This window comes from Myotis nattereri (genome assembly GCF_964212035.1).
Source record: "Myotis nattereri genome assembly, chromosome: 5".
Taxonomy (NCBI): domain Eukaryota; kingdom Metazoa; phylum Chordata; class Mammalia; order Chiroptera; family Vespertilionidae; genus Myotis; species Myotis nattereri.
In genome coordinates this window covers 11,461,403-11,470,875 of record NC_138080.1, presented here as the reverse complement: position 1 = coordinate 11,470,875, position 9,473 = coordinate 11,461,403, and the positions used below count along the sequence as shown (strand labels likewise).

Below are 9,473 nucleotides of genomic sequence, written 5' to 3'. Positions count from 1 at the left end.
CCCGCTGTGGGACCACACTGATCACCAGGAAGCAGCTCCTGTGTTGTGTATCTGCCCCCTTGTGGTCAGTGTGCGTCATAGCCCCTCGTCGACTAGTTGTTCGGTCATTCGGTCACTTAGGCTTTCATATATATAGCTATATATATCTTTTCTCATGTTTACTATTGAGCATGTTATTTTCTTTTTCCTTCTTTATTATCCACATATTTAACCATAATTATAGAGCTGCTACTATACTCCCTGTGCTGTAAATAATAGGTGCTGAGGGAATCTTTGGAACAAAACAGAAAAAAGCCCTTCCATTTTAGAGATCATACTGCAAAAGCAGAGAGGGCAATAAAAAGGAAACATAGATATGCAATGGAATTTTAGTACTCCGAAGAAAATAAAGGAAAACAAAGAAATAAGTGAATTATTGTTAGGTCTGATCAAATAATTGAATCAACACCCCTTCCCCTGGGAACTGACCTTTAGATCACTTCACAACTGACATTCCCTTTTGCTTAGCACTTGCTAAGACCACATTCCACTTGCTAAGACCATTATCTTTCCCCCTCAGGACCCGCCCAGAGAATTCTCCACCCAGAAAAAGCCTGCCTAGAGTCCTTTAAAATCTCTGAGTCCCCATCCCTGGGTGCTGGCGCCATTTGAGGCTCAGGCATCTGGTTTTCCAGATGATCTAATAAATTCATAATTCTTTACCCCTTTTGGCCTCTTGCATTCCTCCTTTGGAGACCCTAAAAGTGATAAGGATAGTGGAATTACTTTAGGGAAATCAAAGAAGGAGGCAACATTTATCAGGACTGTGATTAGTTATGGTATTTGTGTTTTACTAATCTTTTTTTAAAAAAATATTTTTTTAATATATTTTATTGATTTTTTACAGAGAGGAAGGGAGAGAGATAGAGAGCTAGAAACATCGATGAGAGAGAAACATCGGTCAGCTGCCTCCTGCACATCTCCCACTGGGGATGTGCCCGCAACCAAGGTACATGCCCTTGACCGGAATCGAACCTGGGACCTTTCAGTCCGCAGGCCGACGCTCTATCCACTGAGCCAAACCCGTTTCAGCTTTACTAATCTTTTAACAGAATGAGCCCTTGGATTTGTTTATCAACTCTACTGGCTTTTTATTCTTTATTCATTCATTTCTATTTGTATATGTATTTAATTCTTATTTTATGATTTCTCTTATTGTTCAAAGTCCATGTAGCCAGTGCTTTAAAAGGCCAAAACTCAAAATGTCAGTTTGGAGTAAAAAAAGGATTATTTATCAAGAAAGTGATAATCTAGCCCTGTAAAAAAATCAATAAAATATTAAAAAAAAAAAGAAAGAAAGTGCTAATCTAGAAGATGGGCGCCCTCATCCTCAAATCTATCTTTAAAAAGTTCAGGGTTCAGGCTTCTTTTAAGTTCATGGAAGGGGAAGTGGGAGAGGCTGTTTTTGTAAAAACTCAGCAAAATTCCTCTAATGGTTAGCATGTCTAAAGCAGGAACTGTTAGCCTGAAGGCCATTGGAACAGTGCAGGCTTGAGCAGGGTAGAGTCAGAGATGGAACATTTTTCCCCATTACACTTCTAGAGAGGCTTTGAGGCATTCTGGTCAGGACATACGACCGAAGGAGCTCAGTTCCATCCCGTGGCTGGGCTGGCAGGGGGTGTTTTTCCTTTGCCTTGGAGAGAACACATTTTCCTGCACTCCCTCCCTCAGAGGACTCTGCACTCCAACTTTAATGAGAAGATTTATAGGTCATTATTTAAATATGCTTGGTTTTATTAAAATGTGGTGGTGTTTTTATTTATTTCAGAGAAGAAGGTGGGGGGGAGGAGGGAGAAAGAAAGAAACATCAATGATGAGAGATAATCATTGATCACTGCCTCCTGCATTCCCCCTACAGGGGATGGAGTCCAAAACCAGGGCATGTGCCCTGTTGGGAAATTGAATCATGACCTCCTGGTTCATAGGTCTACACTCAACCATTGAGACACCCCAGCTGGTCTATAGGTCATTATTTAAATATATATTTTATTGATTTTTTTACAGAGAGGAAGGAGAGGGATAGAGAGTCAGAAACATCGATCAGAGAGAAACATCGATCAGCTGCCTCCTGCACACCCCCCACTGGGGATGTGCCCGCAACCAAGGTACATGCCCCTGACCAGAATCGAACCCGAGACCCCTGAGTCCGCAGGCCGATGCTCTATCCACCGAGCCAAACTGGCTAGGGCTATAGGTCATTATTTAAATGGTTATTCTATTCTCTAGAATTTTCTTTTCCCTGGAGAGAAAAGATTTCTCTTCCCTGACAGTTTTGGGGAGATCCAGCAGTCCAAAGATTGCAAGGAAGAAAGGGACATTCTTTTCCCCCAAGGGTGGAACTGTTATGTGGTTGGCACTCACTGAACTAAAGCTTTTGCAGCTTTAATGAGCCAGAAGCAGGAATCTATCTAAAAGAAAGTGGCTTTTCATGCTCATTTTAAATTCAGGATTCATACTACTAAAATGGAATGAAGAATAACTTGCTGTGTGGAAATTCATTGAAGTTCTGGCTCCCAGATGAGGCAAGTCCATTTACCCAATTTGTCCTTCATACTCACAGAAAACTCATTTGTCCATTTTACTATTCAGGGTGATTTTTTAAATTGCATAGCAGCTGTTCAAAAGCTGAGATGAAGCACAGGGACTGAGTATTAAAGATGGGAAGTATCATTATGCAGACAAATAATGACAGACAGCCCTAAAAATCACCCATCAGAGAGCCATAATGAGCCCAAATATGACCGAGCCTAGAGACCAGGAGCTCACCATCACTATAAAATAGGGTCTGGGGTTATTTTCATCAGTGGATAGAGAGGTAGTTTCTTTGCACATTGATAAATAGCTTACTCATCTATTTAGAATATATATTAGTTTGTTCATTTGAAATGCAAATGAAAAGCTTTTCTTTCAGTTCTTGCATTATACTTCTTTATTGACACATGTACTGCTTTATGTCAATGTCTCTTTAGGGAGGAGAACTCGCTGGTGAAGGGATGGTTAGAGCACAGGCTGAGAGCAAGCTCCCACCACTACCACCACCCATCCAAAGCCAGTTTCCAGGCTCCTTCGGGAAGATTCAGGCACATACCTGGGACTGTCCTCCACGATCCCTGTTTCTCCAAAGCAGTAGGGGCTGAAAGACTTGGCAAGCTAAGGAGCCCATTCTTGCTATTTCATGTGAGGGCAGGTGCCCAAATCTGGGTGCGGGGAGAGGAAGGAGATGCTGCACCCCTAAGACTCCTGGTCCTTCTTGTCATCCTCTCCAGGTGGCTACTGTGAAGGAGGCAGAGGCAGATGGAGTCTGACATTTGGGGGAAGGCTCCTCCTGGCCCATCACTAGTCCCTGTTCCAAATTCTTCCCAGAGATATCTTGTGCCTCAAGACCAACTTGATAAAGAGATTCAACATAGGTCCCTTCTTGGTTGGAGGCTCTCAATTGCTCATGCTCCTTCTGTACCTTTTCCAGTTAGTGCTTCTTGGAGCTGTGGTAGAGCGTGGACTTACAGATGCCCTCGCCTACCAGGGTCCATGACTCAGTAATGACCTAAGGTATAAAGAGTAACCAAACATTTGGACTGGGTGGAAGCAATAGTCAATATTGTAATAACTATGTATAGTGTCAGGTGGGTACTGGAAATATCAGGGAAACACTTTGTAAACTATATGATTGTCTAGCCACTTACTAATACAAAATAATATTGAATATAAATTATAATTTCAAAAAATTTAAAGTAGAAAAAATTAGTCATTCCGTAAAAATTGGTCGAATAACCCTGAACTAATAAAATTTAAAAAAAAAAGAAAAGAAAAAGATGAAATTAATTGGTTCTCATTTTCCCCAATTCTCTGTGACTTCTTTTTGTTTGTTTTTGGTGGTGGTGGTGGTGGTGTGTGTGTGTGTTAATCCTCACCCCCAAAGATATTTTTTTTCTTTTTTTTTTTAGACAGAGTAGAAGGGAGGGGGAGAAAAACATCGATGTGAGAGAGACACATGGACTGGTATCCTTGACTGTAATCAAACGAGGGATGCTTCAGTCCAAGGGCCGATGCTCTATCCACTGAACCAAACTGGCTAGACCAGTCGTCGGCAAGCCGAGGCTCTCGAGCCACATGCAGCTCTTTGGCCTCTTGAGTGTGGCTCTTCCACAAAATACCATGTGCGGGCACACACATACAGTGCGATTGAAACTTCGTGGCCCATGCGCAGAAGTCGGTTTTCGGAAAGGAGATAGATGAAACAAGTATACAAGACGAGTGTGGATGGGAGAGTTGGAAGGGGTCGACCTCCGCGAACGTACCTCAATCAGATTGAGGACGTTTTTAGCAAAGGCCAGCTTAGAAGTACCCTAATTAAGTTAATAACAATGTACCTACCTATATAGTTTAAGTTTCAAAAATTTAGCTCTCAAAAGGAATTTCAATCATTGTACTGTTGATATTTGGCTCTATTGACTAATGAGTTTGCCGACCACTGGGCTAGACTGTTATTTGGGGGGGAGGGAGGGCGTTTAAGCACAAGTGAGAGGAGGGGAGAGGAAAGGAGGGAAAAAGAGGAGAGAAGAGATACATTTTGGAAGCAGAGTTTTCTGTCATCTCTTTTTTAGGAATTCACCACCTACATCTTTATAATAGAGACTGAAAAAAATCCAATAGTAAAGAAACTCATTTTATTTCACCTAGCATTTCCCATAAATTTTTAAGGAATCTGTATTTAATGGAAAATGCTCTGCTCTGCCTACCTCATCTTGCTGAATAGAAAACTTTAGTAATTTATGACACATTCTTTGACAGTTACACAATTAACCTGGTGTCATGAGCTTACCTTGATTTTTAATCTTTGAAATCACCATAAAAAATAATGCTGTTCTGATAAATTTTTCTGCTTTACACTCTTCACCCATAGGTACTTTTGTCACAATTCTTAAAATCCTCCCACACATGTGACACCTCTTCACATGTGAAGAGAATCAACCAGCCAGAGGTTCACTTTAATATATCATCAAGGAAATTAACAACCTCTAAGGTGCAGTATTTTGATTTTCTTGGTCTGACACAAGACTATATCAGAATTCACACAAGTAAATTTGAGACACAGTGCTTAAGTCCATTTATTTTTAAATATAGATGGTTTGAAGAGATTTTTCCACCCTCAGTGTAGTCTTTTATTTATTTTTTTATCTTTATTGTTGAATGTATTACATATGTCCCCTTTCCCTTCACTGATCTCTCTCAACCCACCCCACCCCCTCACCCAGGCCTTCACCACCCTATTGTCTGTGTCCATGGGTTATGCATATATGCACACAAGTTCATTGGTTGATCTCTTCCAACCCACCCACCCTCCCCTGCCTTCCCTCTGAGGTTTGACAGTCTGTTCAATGCTTCTATGTCTCTGGATCTATTTTTGTTCATCATTTTTGTTTACATTGTTCGTTAGATTCCACATATGAGTGAGATCATGTGATACCTATCTTTCTCTGACTGACTTATTTTGCTTAGCATAATGCTCTCTAGGTCCATCCATTCTGTTGCAAATAGTAACAGTTCTTTCTTTTTTCTATTGTGTAGATGTACCACAGTTTTTTAATCCACTCATCTGCTGATGGGCACTTAGGCTGTTTCCAAATCTTAGCTATGGTAAATTGTGCTGCTATGACATAGGGGTGCATATATCCTTTCTGATTGGTGTTTCTGATGTCTTGAGATATATTCCTAGAAGTGGGATTACTAGGTCAAATGGAAGTTCCATTTTTAGTTTTTTGAGGAAACTCCATACTGTTCTCCACAGTGGCTGCACCAGTCTGCATTCCCACCAGCAGTGCACAAGGGTTCCTTTTTCTCCACATCCTCGCCAGCTCTTGTCATTTGTTGATTTGTTGATAATAGCCACTCTGACAGGTGTAAGGTGGTATCTGATTGTCGTTTTGATTTGCATCTCTCTGATGATTAGTGACTTTGAGCATTTTTTCATATGCCTTTTGGCCTTCTGCATGTCCACTTTGGAGAAGTGTCTACTTAGGCCCTTTGCCCATTTTTTAATTGGATTGTTTATCTTCTTTTTGTTAAGTTGTATGAGTTCCCTATAAATTTTGGAGATTAACCCCTTATCAGATGTATCATTGGCAAATATGTTCTCCCATACAGTGGGCTCTCATTATTTTGTATAGTTGATGGTTTCCTTTGCTGTGCAGAAGCTTTTCCATGGTGTAGTCCTATTATTGACTAAAGTTCATTGGCTTCTGGGGCCAGTAAAGAACCAGCCAAAATGCTAATAGATGTACTAAGGACTCTGTGGCCAGGTGTATCCACCTGCAGGTTCAGCTTTACTCCAATTGGATTCTAAACCTGAATGCACATTCAAATCACTTGAGAAACTAAAAATAATGACATCTGGCTGCCATAGTTAAATCAGAACCATTGGGAGGTGGGGCTTGGATATTGTTTTTAATTTTAATTTCCTACCTAAATTCTAATTCATAGGCCATTTTTTCTTTCTTATTGAATTTATTGGGGTGACATTGGTTAATAAAATTATATATGTTTCAGGTGTACAATTCTACAATACATCATCTAAGTCAAGTCACCTTCCATCACCATATATCCCCCCTTTACTTTCTTCTACCTCTCTCCACCACCCCATTCCCTCTGACAATCTCCATACTGCTGTCTGTGTCCATGGGTCTTTCTTTTTTTCTTTAATTCCTTCATCTTTCTCACCCAGTCCCCAAACCTTCCCCTCTGACAACTATCAGTCTATTCTCTGTATCTATGAGTCTGTCTCCACTTTGTTTGCTAATTTATTTCATTTCCTAGCCAGAGATTCAGTTTAGCATAGCATCCAAGGAAATTAACAACCTCTAAGCATTTTGTGGAACTCAACATCCAGCCAACTTGCTTTTAATACTATGTTCAACTTCTAGAACTCTCTCTTTTCTGCCTTATTTCTTGATTTAATTCATCCTTTCTACCCCAATTCAATTATCCTCCCCAGACTTTAAAATGATAATTTTAAAGTGGCAATCTCCCCAGAACCTAACTGCTTCTGAGCTGTATTATTGTTTTGCTTCACAGTTTTCCCAGAAAGCAACCACTAACCCAACATATTCTGTGATTCCTGTCCAGACCTCTCTACTCCATGATTCTGGAAGGAGGAAGCCCCCCCATTCAGACTCCATAGAGCTGGCCTTGCTGAGGGTGCATGCCACCTCGTACTCACCTTTGCATTCCTTACAGGAAGTTCCCACAGTGCTTGTACATTTTAGATAATTACAAAATATCTTGAACCAGTGAGTAATTTAATAGCTTATTGTTCTTCCTTTATAAAGAAACTTCAGAATAGTGGAAATTGCTATTGAAATGGAAGACAGGAGACCCAGGTTCTAATCCTGCCTTTCCACTAATTAGTTCTAAATTCTTTGAAAATCCATTAACCTAAGCTCTGTGCTTCAGATTCTTCATCTGCTAAATAGGAATTATACAATCTATTCACCAGGCTTGCATAACTGTGTTGAAAGAGTTATGAATACTGTATATATGTTGCCATTATACCTGTTCCCTCTGTTATAGGGGGCTTTGGTTTTTGTGTGAACCGAAAGCTGCCATTGAATCAAAAGCTAAGGCCAGGGAGAGAATGATTTGGCACCATGTTGATACTACAAATATGATCAGTTCTAGGCAAAGTGAAGTTAGAAAACGTGGTCACCTGTCTATACTTATTCTCTTCATTGATTATGCTCTTGTCAAGGAAGTCAGTGCTTTTATACTCTTTCTTATAGGAAAGCAATCTGAACAATTTATTTGGATGAAGTTTCTAGGGACTCAGTGGTGCTAAAATTTTTTTAACTAAGTAGATTTGAAGATCTAATTGACTTTATTCAATGACTCATGAATTGGACAGCATTCCATGTAGCGAGTAGAAAAGAGCTCTGAGGAGCTGCTCAAAATTGAAAGCTTTTGTAGTCAGAATGGAGCAGAAAAGGGAAATTTCTAACAACGCGAGGATTGTTTCAGGCTAAGTCACCTTTCTTTGAGGAAAGGTGGGGGCTATCATGCAGAGGATCACATTCCTGGAAGAAGCTGAAATTGCAGTTTAAGTCTTGGTTTGCTGAGGAGGGGCTTAGCACAAATGACCCCATTTGGGGTCTGTTGCTTTTCATTCTTTAACAGTATGTTTAATTTATGAAGAAGTCTATAGTTAACCTGAAAAATAAAACCTTAATTGTGAAATTTCAGCTATTAAGACAAACCGAGGAAATTTTATTAGCCCCTTTACCTTTATATCTCTTTTATTACATGCAAACACTAAGAGATAAAGATATAGACCTATTAAAGTAGACTTGCACTGGTCATGTTACCAGTGGTGGGGGCTTTCGGTTCTTGACTTTTTGCAAGAAATATTTCACAACACAAGTCCAGGTGATTTTGAGAGTACATTTCTTAAAGCTGGGGACAGTGAAGCAAAGGGTCTAAGATAGAAAAGGCACAACCGCACAGCCCGCCACTCTGATCCTGCAGCAATCGCCCTGCCTGAGCTTGAGCCGCTGGCGCCATGGCGCAATGCACACGCTGTCTGAGCTGTATGAAGGGAGCCATGACCTGCAGATGGATGTGATGCCGGGCAAGGGTGACCTTCCACAGATGGAGGTAGGCAGCGGGAACCAGGAGCCGTCCCCGAACCACCCCTGCAACCGGCCCCGCCTCGGGAGGAGAAGGAAGGCCCTATGTCAGAGGCAGTGGGGAACCGAGGCCTGCAGGCCGGCCCAGCCCCGGGGAGCTGCCAGGCCTGTTCGCTGGCTCTGACTTTGAGGCCGAGGAATTTGATGACTGGGAGGACGGCTACGACTACCCGACTATCCAGAGGAGGCTACAGGGCATCCGTGGCCCTGGACAAAGTCAACAAGCTATTTCTGAGAACACCCAGTGCTGGAGAGGCGGCCGTGGATGGCGGTTTTCAGATGCATTACGAGAAGACCCCGTTTGATCCGTTGGCTTTTATCGAAGAGCTTTTTTCACTTATGGTTGTCAATCGTCTGACCGAATAACTCGGCTGTGATGAGATTATTGACAAAGAGTAGTTAAATGCGGTTAAAGAGGAGGAAACTACTTGAGGAGAGACCCAGCATTCCACTGTCTCTGGGGTTTATTCCAAATGGCTCCGTGCCAATGAAAAACTTGATCTTCAAAAAAAAATTTTTTTTTGGTTTTGTTTTTCAGAATAGAATAGGGCAGTGACTGCACAGTTGTGACAAAGAAAAAAAAAGCTGTTTAAGGAAAAGGATCTTAGGACTGTTGAAACCTGTTTATCCTGAAACATGTATGGCTTTGTCTTTGTGATTGATCCAGATTATCTTCTTTGCATTGGGAAAAATTACTTCCACATCCACTGTACAGAATGGTTTTGCAAGAATGCATCGTATCCAAGACAAACCGCCAGC

At 41.2% G+C, this 9,473-nt stretch overlaps 1 pseudogene across 1 annotated transcript; it reads left to right on the top strand.

Moving 5' to 3' along the window:
• Positions 1 to 8,595: 8,595 nt before the first annotated feature.
• Positions 8,596 to 9,113, top strand: LOC308519916 (EP300-interacting inhibitor of differentiation 1-like; annotated as a pseudogene). The gene has a single exon. The product of its transcript is annotated as an EP300-interacting inhibitor of differentiation 1-like (transcript).
• The last annotated feature ends 360 nt before the right edge of the window (positions 9,114 to 9,473 follow it).